This window comes from Lonchura striata, chromosome 1 (assembly GCF_046129695.1).
Source record: "Lonchura striata isolate bLonStr1 chromosome 1, bLonStr1.mat, whole genome shotgun sequence".
Classification (NCBI taxonomy): Eukaryota; Metazoa; Chordata; class Aves; order Passeriformes; family Estrildidae; genus Lonchura; species Lonchura striata.
In genome coordinates this window covers 32,794,392-32,810,623 of record NC_134603.1, presented here as the reverse complement: position 1 = coordinate 32,810,623, position 16,232 = coordinate 32,794,392, and the positions used below count along the sequence as shown (strand labels likewise).

The 16,232-nt window shown below is 41.7% G+C and overlaps 1 protein-coding gene across 1 annotated transcript in view; it reads left to right on the top strand.

The window, feature by feature from the left end:
- The first annotated feature begins 8,025 nt into the window (after nucleotides 1–8,025).
- KCNB2 (potassium voltage-gated channel subfamily B member 2) overlaps nucleotides 8,026–16,232 on the top strand; it is a 181,291-nt gene continuing 173,084 nt past the window's right edge. Inside the window, exon 1 of the mRNA XM_021530604.3 lies at nucleotides 8,026–8,322. The gene's annotated coding sequence lies outside the window, so the exon portion shown is untranslated. The remainder of the gene's footprint in view (nucleotides 8,323–16,232) is intronic.

The window sequence follows — 16,232 nt, the reverse complement described above, 5'->3', positions numbered from 1 at the left end:
TTTGTTTGGTTCTTGTTTTGTTGTTTTTGTGGATTTTGGGTTTCTAATGGAAACAATGAGAAACTTGTTCTAGCCAAGTTAGGAAAATGTGAACAGGTAAATTTACACCTTCAAGGGTTTTTTTAACATAATACTGTTGCATTCATCCTACACTATAGGAGATTTTAAAATGGCTACAGTAGGTATAAAAAATGTCTAATGAAATATTTCAGAAGAGATTACGGTGTGTAACCCACCAATTAAGATTTTATATACTTAGGGGGAACCTGAGGACTTGACATGTAATTTTATAAAAGTCATATTTCCTTAACTTAAATAACACCCCATGGCAATAATCAAACCCCACAGAGTTTGATATGCAGAATTTGAAGCAAAGCGTTCCTGTGTAATAAGGAAATGTGCATGACTTGAGAAATTATTTCAAAAAGTTGGTCACTTACTGATTGATATTTCTGAAGCTAGTTATGAGCATAGAGGTCTTGAAATGCTCTAGTAAAGCCAGTGTGTTAGTATCAAGATGCTTATTTAAATTTCGTTGCTTTGGTGAATTTCTGTCTTTTTATTGAGTTGAGCTTCAAACCAACTCCGTTCCCTGGAAGATGCTGTGGAACCAGAAACCTTGTTTCTCTTCAAGGACCACATCGTCAAAGATCACCAAAGCTGTTCAGGAGCCTGGCTTCCCGCGCCACAAGCAATCTGCTTTGCACCTCTCTAGAGTCCCCTACGCTAGTGCTGATCCTCACATCCTGGTCTATGTTCAGATTTCCCTAAGGCAAGACCCTGGAAACCTGGGAACCATCCACATAAACAGGGCTTTTCTCCAGTTTTTCAGCAGTGAAGTGGAAGCCAGTGAAAGCACCCACTCCTCAAGTTTCTGGGCTCATACACCTTAACCTTGAAGGTGAAAAAACTTATATGGACTCACTATGCAAGTGTGTCCCAGCAGGGCTCACCATCCACCACTGAATTAATCTGAAACTTCTCAAGGAAGTTGGAATTTTTTTTTAGCTGGAATGCCGCCATTCATCATTAGGAAAAACAGGAGTCCTCATGAGCAGAAAATGCTGTTTTTCACATGGCTGTAAGAAAAACTACAGTTCTTTCCCAAAAAGATTTTACAAATTGAAACCACTACCTGGCAACAACTTCATCATTGTTTGTCTTCAAGGAGGTTCCACTTAGGCTTAGTGTTCCATTTACACATCACAGCAGTACTCTCTTCCAGACATTACAAAGGATAATATGGCTGTAGGGAATTCGTAGGGTGAATGCTAAGGAAAAAAAAGCAATTAGGTTAACTTATTACTCTATCAGATTTGTCTACAATCCCATATGAAGAAAACAAAACCTAACCAAAGCAAAATAATCCCCAAGTTCATCTAATACCTGAAAAACAGTTGAAAGCAATTTGAGGGTTTTGTTAGCTTGCTGGTGTTTTGAGCTGCAAGCCAGGAGCAGAGCACAGTTCTATGCTATGTGTTGTTCACAGCTGGAAAAATATGGGCTTATTCTTTGTACAGGGTTTGCTGGTGATATCAAGATATTTCATTAAAAGAGGAAATGTCCACAGGTTTTCTGTGTTCCAGTCCTGAGATTTAATCCCTGGGGAAAAAATTGAAAATGAAAAATAATTATGTGAATGAGAGCTCCAAGGCCTAACACTTCACTTGTTATATACAATACAGTAAATTTTTTAAACAAATTCTCCACATGTAATTTATCATATTTAACTGCAGTACAAGTTTATCAGATGTGTTGACAACAGTTCCAGTCCAATCTCTTGGAAGCTTACTTCCCCCCTTCCATCCCAGTGTCAGCTGCCAATGGCAGCACTGGGCTGCCTGAACACAGCTCAGTGCCTGGTACCTGCAGAACTGCCCTGCTCAGGAAAATGCCCAAACTGCCTTTCAGGGAAATTCACCTCCCTGTAGATCCCCCAGGACCCTGTTAGAGACCAAAATATGGAGGAAGCTCTCTTCCCACATGCCTAGCCCTATCTCTCTGCTCAGACTATCTATCCTCTTCTACTCAGCTGCAGGGGAGTGCCCTCATAACTAGAAGCTTCATACCTCTCACAGCTTATCACAATCTCATCCTCCTCCCTCTGCAATTGGCCATCTTCCCATTGCAAAATCCTTTGCTCCACCATGTTACATTCTTCCTTACTAATAGAGTATTTAGCTGGTTATTCTGAGCAGCTGTTGAACATCTCTTCTTCCAGTCCTTGCTGTTTTCCTTCAGCTTTGACCTGTGCAGAAAATACCACCTGCTTATGTTTAAACTATTGTGACAGATGAATTTTAATTAATCCATCATTAAATCATTTTTGACATAGAACAGAAATAATCCAAAACATAAAGTCTGAAAATTCTGACTCATTTCACCAGCCTAGGGGAAGGCAGAAAAGTTTCTGACTGGTACATAAACCCCAGGCAGGTACTGCAAAACTTCAAAGGAGCTTGGAAAGGATGTCTTCCCTAACAGCCCTCCTAGGAATGGAGACCCCCACTCGTGGTGCTCTGCCTCCACAGGGATGGGGGAGAAGGTGTGCACTGTAGCAGTGGGGGACAGTGGAAGAGGCAGAGGAAGGAATGAAAGCCATCTTCTCACAGATGGTATTTAAGGAAACATTTTTTTCATTGCAGAGATCAAAGTTAGCAGGCAATATTGGATCACCTAAACAAGCCTCATGCTAAATATAGCTTTGGCTATAAGCTTCCCCTATATAATATAACCAGCAAGTGCCAGCTCTTAGTAGTGACAGGATTGGGTTTTATTAGACTGCTCAGTTGTATCAACTTGGACCAAACTACTGCTACTTCTAGAAATCAATAGCAGATCAAGTTTATATCTGGGATGCCCTATCCCTGAGATTCATGAAAAAAGCTTAATTGTTTCTCAGGTTGTGATCTGGCATAGGGCTAAAATAAGGGATCTCAATTTAAAGGTCTGTAACTAACACCAGATAATGTTTTCATTGTCAGAAAGACATTAACATTCAGCTCATGCTAATAAAAAATATAAAAATATGAAAATTACATTACCAAATACAGATTTTTTAAAAAATAAAAATGCAAGCTGCAATAGCTTACTACAGGAGGCTGAAAAAAAATTTGATTTTGTGAAAATCATCACCATCTTATATTGCACAAAGAAGAGCCCTATATCCTAGAACCCAAATGTTGCAGTGTGAAGCTCCAGGAACCACTCAGCAGGCCTCCTGTTTGCTTGCCATAAAACCCAGCTAGTAAATCTTATCTATTTGACTTCTGCATATGAGAAAATGCCTACATTTGAAATGTCAGTTTGTACAGCTCTAACTGTAACTCTAAAAATTCAGCTTCAATCATAATGATATGCCTTTGTTTAGTTCATATTTCTGTTTGTGTTTTGTCATGTCTACAACTGATTGTAGCCCTGACACCAATTACTATTTTCTTGTGCAGATTTGTCGAGAATTAAAAAAAATCAAACACAAAATACCAAACCAAACAACCAAACAAAACAAAACAAAAAACCACCAAAAAATACCCAAACATCTCCCCCCCAAAACAAAACAAAACAAAAACCCAAAAACAAACAAAAAAACCCAAAATATCCACCTAGAGAAGAAAAGAACAATGAACAATTTTTATGAACAGACAAAAAACTTCCCTCAAACCCATCCAAGTTATGGCTTGTTAGACAACCATGATCTGTCCTTCCTGGCTATGCTCTTGCTCATCTCTGTTGCTGGTTTTGGGATACCCAGCTCTGTAAGTTTCCATTTAATGCATTAGAGAGGGAAAAGCTGCCACTATTGTCCCTGTGTGCAGCAGCATATCATTCCTGGCTGTGTCCACAAGGCAGCCTTTAAACACTAGTGAGACTGCTGTCCCACTGCACTCTATGAAAGGATTGAAAACATTTCCAGGAGCCCTCTAGCAGCCAAGAAAAAGTGTCTGAGCAATCTGTGGCAACAAGAATAGACAGCATTATTTTGTGTTAGAGAAATAAGATAAAGGAAACCAAAACTTAAATAAAAAAGGAGGGGAAAAAGCAGTACAAACCCCAACCACTCAATAGGAAGCATGGAAAGTTATTCCAATAATCAGGAAGTCCCTAATCCAGATGAAAATTGGTCTGAACTGTGGTGGGTTATGCTACTGCCAGATGCTATTCCTAATGTGATTTATTTCAAGAGAATATTGGACTTGGCCAAGAAGCTGCTTTTGTTTGACTTGTTTTTTCTGCAAGTCTTGAGTGATACAGAGGGCACAGGGATGGGGTTCACTCTTCTCCTAGAACTTATTTTTGCAGTTTGTTAGACACACTGCTGGGAAATTAAGATACATTTCGAAACTATCTATTATATTTCGGCATTGCAATAACTGAAATGATTACACTCAGGAAAAGGATCAACCATTTATTTAGACAGGCCGACTTTGATGCTGATTACAGCAGTCCTCCTGTTGTTGGTTCTTAATGTATCTTCTCCTACAAGTAAGGAATAGCCATTAAACTAGTCTTTAAGTAGATTATTCCCTTCTCCACAGGGAAGTGTCTCAGAGGCAGGGACTGAAAGCACTGTGTTGAGCTGAAATGGTGTCCTGGACTATAGACAGGGATTGGGAAGTCTTCAGAGCAAGTGGGTCAGGACCAGCAGTCCTGGTTGTGCCTTCAAGGCCCTGACAAACTCTTCTTCCTTCAAAAGCAAGCAAATGATAGATCACATGAGTTCACTGGTATGGTCAAGATGTTCAGCAGTAGAGAAGACAATAATTTCTAGCAAGATTTAGACTGTGAGTTTGAATGATCCTCCTGGTCATAGCAAGACTTAGCCATACTTTTCCACATGTCTGCCTATGTTTATCCATCCATGCCTTCCCCTAAACAGGCACATTTCCTCCTTCCTCTCACTGCTGGGAAGTGTTTGGGAAGCAATGCCTCAGAGACCTAGCAGGCTCATCTATGTAAATTGAGTGTTAAGTCAGAAGGAAGAGGTCCAGGATGTTTACAAGGATGGTCTTGATGGATGAAAGGTATTCTGAAGAACATTGCTGTAATGATGGGGAAAAATCTTGCAGCAGAAATATTGGTAGAAAAGAGATTTCTCTTTCTCTCAAGCTGTTTCTTTCTTCCCCTTATCTGACCAGCTGAGACTAAACTCCTCTAAAGGAAATCTTTCCCACATGATCTGAAAGACACTGTTCATCAGCATGGCCAGACATTTTGTACTTTATTTCTGGTAACTAGAGAACCAACAAAGACTTCTCTTCAACATCCAAGCATGCCGGTAAAAGCAGAAGATGAGTGTTCATAAACATAAACACCCCAAGCCTAGAAAAGGAGTGAGCCAAGAACTGCTAGCATTTGTTTATGAAGGAAAATTGAATAACAAAAATGCAGTGGTGTAAACATGAGTCTAGGCAGGATAATGTACCTCTATGTGCAAAAATAATTTCTCAGAACAAAATTGCTTTTACTGTGGACTTACTAGCAAAATAAGGAGCTTTTTATTCCAGAATAACGTCTCCTTCTTGAAAGCAGATCAGTTCTTATTCTAGACCAGTGTCTACACAGCATGCATACCACTGTAGCCAATGAACTGTAGGAACTCACCTCTGAACTGCACTTTCTGTCGGTTTTCCCAATAAGCAAGACTTATTAGTGTCTGGGGCTGTGTATATGAGGGGGAGATAAGACAGTCTTCCTTTATCAAAAGTGAAAAATCAAGTAATAATATCTCAAGAAAACACAGTCTGCTTCAAAACCACTCGCTGCATCATGAAAAGCAGTAGAGGAGAACTGGAGCTCTTCACAACCTATTATTTAATGAGAATCTTAAGGAATGAACTCCAGTTTCCTATGGCTCTGCCTCATGGGTTTTACTGAACTACAGTGGCTAAGAAGACAAATGCTTCAGTTAACTTTTCTCACTGATGTCAAAGGTACATGCAGATTCTGAGGTATGTAACAGGACATGAACTCCTAACGTCACCTTTGCCATGCTCTAAGCACAAAGAGGTATGCAGTTAGCTTTTTTCTCTACCTGCCTTCTTTTTCTTAAACTTGTTGTAATTTAATTGTCTTTTGAGAGTTTTGCTCAGCTGAAACTGATTAGTGCATTCAAAAATTAGTGATGAGACACATGGACATGTGTACACAGAAGAAGTGGAACATATGAAATACATAGATACCAACATTTCAGCTGGGGAGTAGTTGAGTAGAGGAATGGGTTGCTATGGAGCTTTGTTTATCACATGGAAGAGATGGAAGAGAATTTCCCTGACTGACCATAAGGGTAAGACTAGGTGAGCAGCACAAGCATGGATGCCTATGCCATAGATGTCCAGGTTTCAGACAAAGTACATTCTGCTGGAGCTTTTCATAGAAAACTAGCCTTGAACTCATCACTGACTAGGACTACTGCTGTGGTTGCCATTCAGAAAACTTCTGCAGGTAGGCTGGGAGAAGGTGAGAAAACTTTTTAAAAAATCCTACATTTATATATCACCAAGACAGTGGGCAAGGAACTACATAAAATGGGTAAAAATTAGCACAGTAAATGAGCATTCAAAGTTTAACCTATTTTTGGTGGGTTGTAATTAAAATCATGTTGGCAAATACTGCCCAATCTCTTTCTTGGATAGCTTTCAAAAGAATTAGGAGGCCTTTGAATTACAAAAAAAAAAAAAAAAAAAAAAAAAAAAAAAAAAAAAAAAAGGAAGCTGATAAAAGTTTTATTGGAAAGTCTTCACCCCAGCAGCAAAATGTGCAACAGCTAAGGCTGAATCTCAGAGCTATAGGATGAGATGAAGCCTGAGCAACACAATGCAGAGGGCAAAGCTACAGATGAAGTGTTATGAAACCTGAGAAAGAGAGAAGAGCTTGAAAAGGAAAAAAAGCTTTCTAATCTGATACCTGAAATATAGTGGGGCATTAATGAATGAGGGAAAGAGACTTCCTCCCATTATCAGGAATGATGAAGGAAAAACAATAAAGAGCTATAAAATACTATGGGAAGCAGCAGGACTAGCTGAAGTCTTGATTGCAGCCTGCTACCTTGCCAAGACTTGATGACAAAAATGCATTAGTCCCTGCCCCATGAAGGGTCCTGGCTCTCCAGGCACGGTTATTCTGCTGCGGATTCAGCCCTCGGCAGGCCCTCAACATGTCAATAGCAAGGCTGGGTCGGCCAGGTCATCAGCCAGGTACAGTCCTTTGCTGTGTGTTGTGTGCCTGTGCCCTGCCCTGGCTTTTCCTGGAAGGGATGCTGTGGATGCACTCTTGAGCAGGAGAAGGTGGCGTATATCTATGTGCATGGGAGGGGACAGTACATGTAAGCGCGTGTGTATGTGCGGTGTGTTTGTGTTTATGTGCAAGCCTGGACATTCCCTATCTGGGAGGACGGTGTGTGGGGAGCTCTGAGAGGAGCGCGCGTCCCATCCGTAGGGAGGTTAACGTGGATTCACCCGTGTGTGAGAGGGGAATCCCCTGCCCGGAGTGTGCCCTTGGCGTGGGCTGTGTGTGTGCGTGTGCGCACATCCCCTTCCCGGGGGTCAGTGTGGGCTGTGTGTGTCCCTGCATGTGCAGGAGTGTGTGTCTGTGTGTGCGTGTGAGTGAGTGCGAGTGAGTGCGCGCACCCGCCCGTGGCAGTGGCGCGGTGTCTGCGCGTGGCTGCTGTCTGCGTGTGCGGCGGGCATCCCCAGCCCGGGCAGGGTGCGGGGGGATGTCCCCCTTTGTCTGGGGGCAGGGGGCGGGGGCAGCGCGGGTGCGCGCAGCCCCAGCGCGGGCCGCAGGCGCGGAGCGGGCGCGGGCGCGGCGCTCGGGAGCGCGGCCGGGCGGGGGCCGGGGGGCGCCCCGCGTGCCCCGGCCGGGAGCGGCCGTGCCCCCCCGCCCCGCCGCCGCCGCCGCCGCCGCGCACAGCCGCAGACACGGGCGGCCGCGCCGGCAGCCGGCGGCTCGCATGCAGCCGGGGATTACAGCGGGGCGAGGGCAGCGAGGGCTCGGCTCTTATCCCCCCTCGCCCCCCCCCATCCTCCGCCCGACACCCCAGCCGCTCGCCGGGCGGCTGCTCCGCCGGCTTTTCATCTCCGGGGGTAGGAGGGAGATGCCTTTGCCGCGGTTTTTCCACCCCCAGCCCTCTCCGTGCAGGGAGAGGCGGTGATGTGGAGCCGGGAATGTAGAGGAAAACCCTCCCCGGGAAGGAGCGACCAAAACAAATCCCTCGCCGTGGCTTTGGCGGCCGCGCAGTGCCCGGGGAAGCCCGAGCAGCCCCTGCCAGCGCTGGGGAATCCCTCCTGCAGCCCCCGGCGGCGCCCCGAGCGCCCGCGGAGCAAGGTAAGCAGGAGGGCATCCCTCTTCCGCCGAGAGCTGCTTTTCGCTTTTATTTGTATTTATTTGAGAGCACGAGTCATCCCCGGCTGCCGCCCTGATGGGACTGTCAGGGGAGGCGAGAGCTGCCTGCTGTCCGGGAGCGCCCGGGCCGGCCGGGAGCGCGGCGCTCCCGCGGGGAGCCCCGGGGTGCCCCGGGCGCTGGGGAGCGCCCCTGGGGAGGGGGCATGATCGGCGGGGCGGGACGGACGCCGGGTGCTCTCCCCGGCTGCCTGGATCGGTCTGAGGCAGGATAATAGAACCCTCACCCTGGAGCGCTTTGGAAACCGTGGCTCGTATTTTTGTTCCTTCAGAGCTGCTAAAGGGAGGGAGGGAATGACATTTCGTAGTATTCTGCCTCCTGCCGTGGGTGAGCTCCACCGATAAAGGCTCGTCATTTGTTTCCGATGCTCTAATAGTGCTTGTGGAAACCTGATGATAGAAAACCTCAGCCTTCTCGGTAACTGTCGTTGGAATTAGCCCATCTACCCGGGGACTGAAAAATCTCCTCTACGGAAGAAAATACATGTAGCATTGTGGTAGTCTAAAATACACTGTCATATATGCTTTCTGTAGGTAGGTAGCATGTTGGCTCCTGAATTAAAAAACCAAAATGCCATTATAAATAGGCATGTTCATTGGCTACATGGCTTCTACAAACCATTCATTCAGTGTGTTTCTTCTATCAGAATTTCACTGCCTGGGTGAAGGTAGACCTTTGTTTATACCCGATGTATGTACTGTCCATATTTATAGCATGGTTTGGACTTTATTCAATTCAAGTTACATAATGATTAGGATACAATAGGCAGTTATATATGCAGCTTCTTGGGCATTTTAATCCAGTGCAGAAAAGACTGACTCTAGCAACAGTGCCACAATTGTCACTTTTTCAATGTTTGTGTAAGAAGGGAAGTGTCTATAGCATCAGGTGGAGACAACGTTCCTTAGCAAATACATAATCATCAGGACATTGCTATTAAAAGGACACCTAAGTGAAGGATTTCAGTGACTCTGTCCTGTAGCTCTGAGGAGAAGCCAGGATTGGTTTAGAAGAATAGCAGAGAGACTAGGCAGCCTTGGGAGGGGGAAAAGCCTGTCTGGTAACATTTTCCATTAAAAACACCTAGAGTTCAAGTTTGCTCAGCTGGTGAGTCTGTCCAACTTAGAGCAGAGCTAGCACCAAGCCTTAGAGGCTGGGCAAGGTCTGCAAAACGGAACATTCCACCAAGCCTGGGACACGATCCTCCAGGGAGTTTTAGTAGAAACTTTCAGGGGAGCAGGGTCAGTGAGTACATGCCACTTATGGGATTTGTTTGTTCTCTGATCAACAAGATGTGCTAGCAAAACTCTGGAGTCTTTCCCAGAGAGATAAGATGCAGTACAGAAAAAAAAAAAATAGTTTGTTTCTGGTTCTTAGCACCTCTGTCTATTCTGTTCAAACAACTGATAAATCTGATACAGCTGATAAATTCTCACTTTGTTCAGCATTAGTGGAACTTGCAGCTGGCTTGTTGTAATTTTTTTTTTCCAATGAGTGCTTCTGCAGGCAGCTCATACTACAGCATTCAAATTTCTCTTGCCTCCTTTCTCAGCTGGATGATGTTGCTGGAGCTCAGCAGGTTGCCCTCACTCAGATGTATGCAGAAAGTAAAACATCTTCAGCTTGAGATGAGGGAGAGGTGCTGTTCAGAGCAGCATGCTTCAGCCTGAGCATTTCCATTTGCTTCACCATTTTGAAATGTCCCATTGCCTTAACAATGCCATATCACATATATTTATTCATACTCAGCTTTTTTTTTTTTTTTCTAAGTGAAAGTTAATTGGCAAATTCTGGCTTGCCATTCAAAGCAAGGTGAGAGGTCAAGATTTGCAATAGCTTTCTTGCCAACAGTTGGGATTTTGCCAAAGTTTGCTACTGTCACTTTTAGCAAAACATCTTAATCTTATGTGACTTCCTTGAACTTCATGTAACCACATGTGCAGGTAAAATATATTCCATGGTGCTGCTGTATTTAAAGCTACCTGCTGAAGGATTATTTTTTCAGTCAGTGTTTTACTCCGTCTGTCATGATATAAACAGCACATTGGGGAAGGTTTGTCTGGTCTCAGCTCAGAGGAGGAATGCAAGCTGAGATATCTGGTGAAGGGGGCAGTGACTGGAAGTATGTCAGTGCAGTGGGATTCCACTGCAGACCCTCCTGAAGGTGTCTGTTCTACCAGAGTACTGGTAGAACAGTACTCTGCTGTTGTCCACAGGAAGAGATGGAAGCCAGAGAGAGAAGCACTTAAAGTTGGACACCAGTTTCATCAGAGTAGACATACATGCAGTGTAAAAATGAATCTTTGGATGTTTTCAGGGGTCAATTCTAATAATTCGTCATGTTATTGCATAATGTCTTCTGACCCAGCAATGCTCACAGCTCTTGGAATTAAGCAATGATTGCCTCTGAAAGGACTATACATGTTTGTCTAATATTGCTACAGTAAGTTTTTATCATCTTTAGGAATTAGAGTTTTTTACCTAAGAAGTGTCTGAAAATTATAAACATAAATATAAAATAAATATAAAATAAACATTGATATTAAACAAGACTATAAGATAAACATTATAATGGATGCATGATAAAAAACAGGCTGTAGTTTACTTTGTTCTGTTTCTAGTCATAGGATATGACCACCCCAAGAGAAAATACTTTTGATTTCCCATCTGTAGTGGGCATCTTTTTGTTGTGATTATTGCTGGAGAAGTGGAACTGGGTATTTGTTTTCTTGTATTTTATAATTAATCATTGAAATAGGTTATTTTAACTCACATTTTAGTAGGGAGAAATGTGTGTTTACTTTGTAACAGGAATATTAACTTCAAGCCAAAATAAATTTGCCAATATTAAATTGCAGAGATCTTCTAAGATGTGCAACAGTGTTATATGGAATAATGTGCAAAGAAATTGATTAGGACATTACAGAGTAGATGTTATCCTAAATGTATATTTTTGTGCAATCTCGTAGCTTCATATGTTTTTTAATCCATAATTCTCTGGCTATATGGAAAAGATATGGAAAGAATTTCATTATTTTAAATTTTTTCTTCACTATTATACAATCAGAGGTATCATATTGCATGCTATTACATATACATTGCTCAGTCATGCTCAAATAAAGTCTCAGTAAAATGCATATATATGGATAAATTTAAAAAAAAAAAAAGTTATCAGAGAAGCTTAACAACTCAAGTGTTTATTGAACAGAACTTGGAGGTTTCTTATCTTGGTTACCGTACAAAGTTAGTCCCAGTATAGCTTCCCAGACCACTACATACCATAAAAGCCTCAGGAGGGCATGCATCAGTAAAGATACTTAAAATCTATTTGGCTTAAACCTGCTTGTATTCTTCATAAAAATCTGGAAGGACAGCAATGGCTATTTTGCCTTTTGTCCATCCCGGTGCTTGCTACAGCATCTGCAGAAATTTCAGCGCAAGTCACGCATTGGCATCTTCCTAAGTTTTTACTTGTTTGCTGTGCAAATTTCTTAAAGATGAGTGTCTTAAACTCCTTTTTTTTCATCAACATGAAAGTATGATGATGGTAACTACATAATCAGAAAACAAAGAATATTATTTTGAACACACTTTGTTGTGAATTATGGTATGAATTATAGGGAAACAATAAAAGTCTCAGGCCACTGAAATCAGTGGGGGTTTTAATTTTTTTGTTCCTAATGCAGGAAATCTATATTTAGCCATAATGATAGATCAGCTGTGACTTAGGTGTCCGAATTCTGTACATCCCTATTCCTTCTCTGGATAACTATAAAGAGTTGTCAGTAGCATCACTGCTGGCACCAGTAAGAGAGTCAGAACAACAATCTATTAGCTAATAAATAATATATGTAATGCTGGCATAATGCAGCTTTGAGCATTTAGGAGTAGGCTGTGATAAACAGCAGCAGAACTCTTTACAAGGAACAGTGGCAATTGACCAATTTACCCCTCACAGCACCATGACAGAGGAACACAGTGCACTGTAAAATTGTGTGAGGGCATTTATAGTCCGAGCCAAGGCAGAGGGGCTGAACAGCTCTCTTACCACAGCACTGGCACGTGATGCATAAGCCCCTAGGTTTTTTTGTTACCTCTAGGTAAGTGCTTCTTACTAGGAAATCTTGCTATTGAAAGGTGCTCTTCTTGCTGCCATCATACTCAGGTACTAGCTTGTTAGGAAATAAATGTCAGCCCTGTAGGTAAAACCACATTATGAGGAAATGAATGCAAAGCTGTGCTGATAATTAACTGAACAAAGCTCTTGAACGTAATCTTCTTTGATGACACTGGAGATGAGCTTCTCCCCTGACTGCCTAACAAGTTAAGAAATAGAAGTCAGTTATGGCAGTACAGTCCCCAAATACAGAATAAATTTACCTCAGAGCATTAATAAGGCAGTTCATAAAGTAATATTTTGCGGTACATAATCAAAGTTAACTTCTAGAAAATTAGCTGTATTTTCAAAATATATATAGAGATAAAAATCACAATCAAATGCAAGAACTCAAAATTAAGTGATAATGGTTTTTTTTATGGATTTTTCAGTTTTTTTCATTTGCCCTCTTAAGGTATGAGGATTTGGTTACCTACAAGGTTGTTGACCTCATCTCAGGTGGATGTACTCTCAAACAGCAGAGTAATCCTGCTATAATTTATAGCCATTCATTCAGTGTAAACTTGCATATACCATAGACATTCTGAGACAGTTTGAGCAGAAAGTGCTGGCAAACTGCAGAAGCTAGAAGAATCCCACTAATGTATTTAAGCAGACTCAAAACATTGAATAGGCTTAATTAGCCTTGAAATCACACAACTGTGAATGACAGTATTGAATGTGCTTTTCTAGTGGTAGGTGAGATTTACAGCACAGAGTCGCTCTACCTTGACAGGAGTGCTGTCTAGAAGGTCTTGCCTTCTGGAATATTTCCTCTTATGATTTCTTCATTCTTCTTATTGTTGACATTGAGCAAACCTCTTAACTGGGTAAGCTTTATACTCAAATTTATTCTCCTGCCTGGCTACTGATAGTCACTTTGGTCTCTATTTAAGCATGCTATTAAAGTAGCATTAGCAGTGCTGTGTATCTTCTGCACCTTTTGAACTGAAGAAGGGATGAGAATGTTTATCTGCTTCAACATGTTTATAGATAACCTAGGTAGAAGCAAAAATACCTCAATTTTGCTCAGTAACCTTGTGGTTAGGGTACTGATGGAGAAAAATTGAGATTTTTAGGCTTTTCATTGATTAACATGATGTAAAGAAACATTTCACTTCTTGTAATCCAAGATTACCCTCACCAGAGGACTGGTCGCACCTTTCAGTTACAGACTCATTCGTGTCTTGTTGTCTTTCAAGCTCAGGCTGCCTCATTCTTGCTCAGTAGGAATGGGGTTGGTCTCCATCTCAGCAGCTGTTGTGGGGATTACTGATAGCAGCAGGAATCTGGAAGATATAAACCACAGGTTTGAATCACCAGGGATGAACATAGTCCTTCAGTGAATGTTTAATGACCAAGCAATGACATCAAGGTGGAACCAAGGCCACTACCTCAATGTGTATTTGGAGAGAGTAGATCTTGATCAATTCTTTTGAAGGACTATTTTACATATCTCTTGTAAGAGGAAGTTTCCAGGCTTAGAATATGTGGGTGGGTTATGTCCCTTTTGATCCTGATTATGCATTGGACCTGGATGGGAGTTAAAAGCATCTTCTTCCTGACTGTGAAGTATTGTGTTGATCCTGCCTTAGAGGTTCCCACACCCTTCTTTGAACTTGGGACCTGTGTGTTTAATATTAGAAACCCTGAACTAATGGCTCTGATGAAGCATATTTTTTAAGAGGATGCTGTGGCTTTTAAAAATACATTTTGGCTTGATAGAAGTAAATAAATTAATTTATAGTGGCAGTTTTATAAAAGTATTCCTTTTAGCCTGTCTTGATTTCAGAATTATAGTAACAGTAGCATAGGGTTGTGCATGATAGTGAGTCCTCACTTTTTTTCTATTGTCAGGTCAATTTGAGGGTCAAAAAATATCAATACTCTTGGTATCAGTTAAGACTAAAAGTCAGTGTAGATTCTTCTCTGCAGTGTTAAACTGGACTTCCTAAGGACAGCTTCCCCTTACTGACCCCCAGACCAACTGTATCTTTGTGTGTTATGTGGAACCATACTGATAAGGTCTTAGATAAGGTCAGGAAGCAAAATTTTCTGTTTTCTGGGTGACTGCTTTTCACAGATAGGCAAATAAGATGCTGGGTTGACCTAGGCTCTGCACAGCACTTTGGAGTAGTAGGTTGGGATGTTTTTCCAAGGCATCCTATAGTTGAAGACATCAAAATGTTGAAGGGTTGGATTCCTCAGATAAAGATTAGATGGAAATTTCTCTTAATTTTTAATGATAAAAGCCTTCTGCAAGTAAAGACTTGCTGATGCTGTGACCTCGGGGACATTTCCAGCTATGTATGTACAAAGGCACTTGTCAAAAATTGAGTCTCCCAAAAACCAAGGCCTTGATTCATTCCTTTGTTCCACCTTTGGGACTTCTGTAAAGCATCAACAATAGGAGTTTGAAATAGGCTCCTAATTGGTTGAGGCAGATGTCTCTTGAGTAAATCTGCTCCTTTCAACCTGTATTCTTTGGCCAAGTCTCTTACTATCTGTGGTCCAGGTAGGTTTAGGCCTACCATTTACCTTGACTGAGTCAGGAAACAATCCTTTTAGAAATGGTTGAAAATGAAATTTTTGACAGAAGCAGCAATTGAACATAAATGTTTTAATTTCTGAAGTCACTTAGGAATGCAACTGCGCTTTTCTTAATTGTAGATTTGGGATGGTGGCATTGCATGTTTTTTCTTTATTAGAAAACTCAACAGAATACCAGGATTCTGACCAAAATGCAACATCCAAAATTTTGGGCGCAATTTCATTTAAAGAGGGATAAAATCTTGACTCTTCTGTATGATGTGCCTCATTGCTTCAGACATCATTCTCTATGTATATAGGATAATATTATATGTTGTGTAATATTTCCCTGCCTAGAAACCTAGAATCATCATTCATTACTACATTGTGCAAGCTTTTCTTCAGAAGAACAAAAAGACATCTGTGAAGTTCTTAGCTGCTTTCAGCTACTTGGCAGCACTGTTATTGGTAGGGAGCAGTGGAAGATTGAAGGGTTAGAGAAGCTAACATATTTAGAATAACCCTAAAACGAATTGCTTTAGGACAACTGGTTACATTAGTGCCTCCTCAAAGAACAAATTATGTGTTGACAATCTCCTCCATCATCTAAATGCACTGCAATGCAATTAGAAGAGAAAATCAAGTTGTGGACAGATAAATTGCAATTCAAAGCTCTAATTTATTAATATTAATGTATTTGCTATTATTAGTGTATCCTGCATATGTAACATCTGTAGGCTCTCAAAGAATTGTATGGAAGCACCAATCAAACCTGTGGATCCAGAGTGCTAGTTGGGATATAAATATGTAGTCTGATTTAGACCTGACATGAGGACCTTACATAATCACATTTCTGTAATATCAGGCTGTTTGACATTAAAGAAAATGATCTGCTATTCGGCCTTGTACTTCTCTGACAGCTCATCTCCTCAGAAGTTTCCAGGGAAGGCTAAATAAGCAATGAAAGACAGTATCTTTGGCAAGAGCAGTAACAGCCCTTAGCAACCAATTGTAAACATGAACAGTAAAGTGTAGACCAAGAACTGCATCCTAAATGAGAGATGTTTCAACCTGCAATGGAAATGCAAAAGTTTTTGTAAGCTGAGCAGGAGTGCATCAAGATAGTTTGTAAGGATCATATAGCCACAC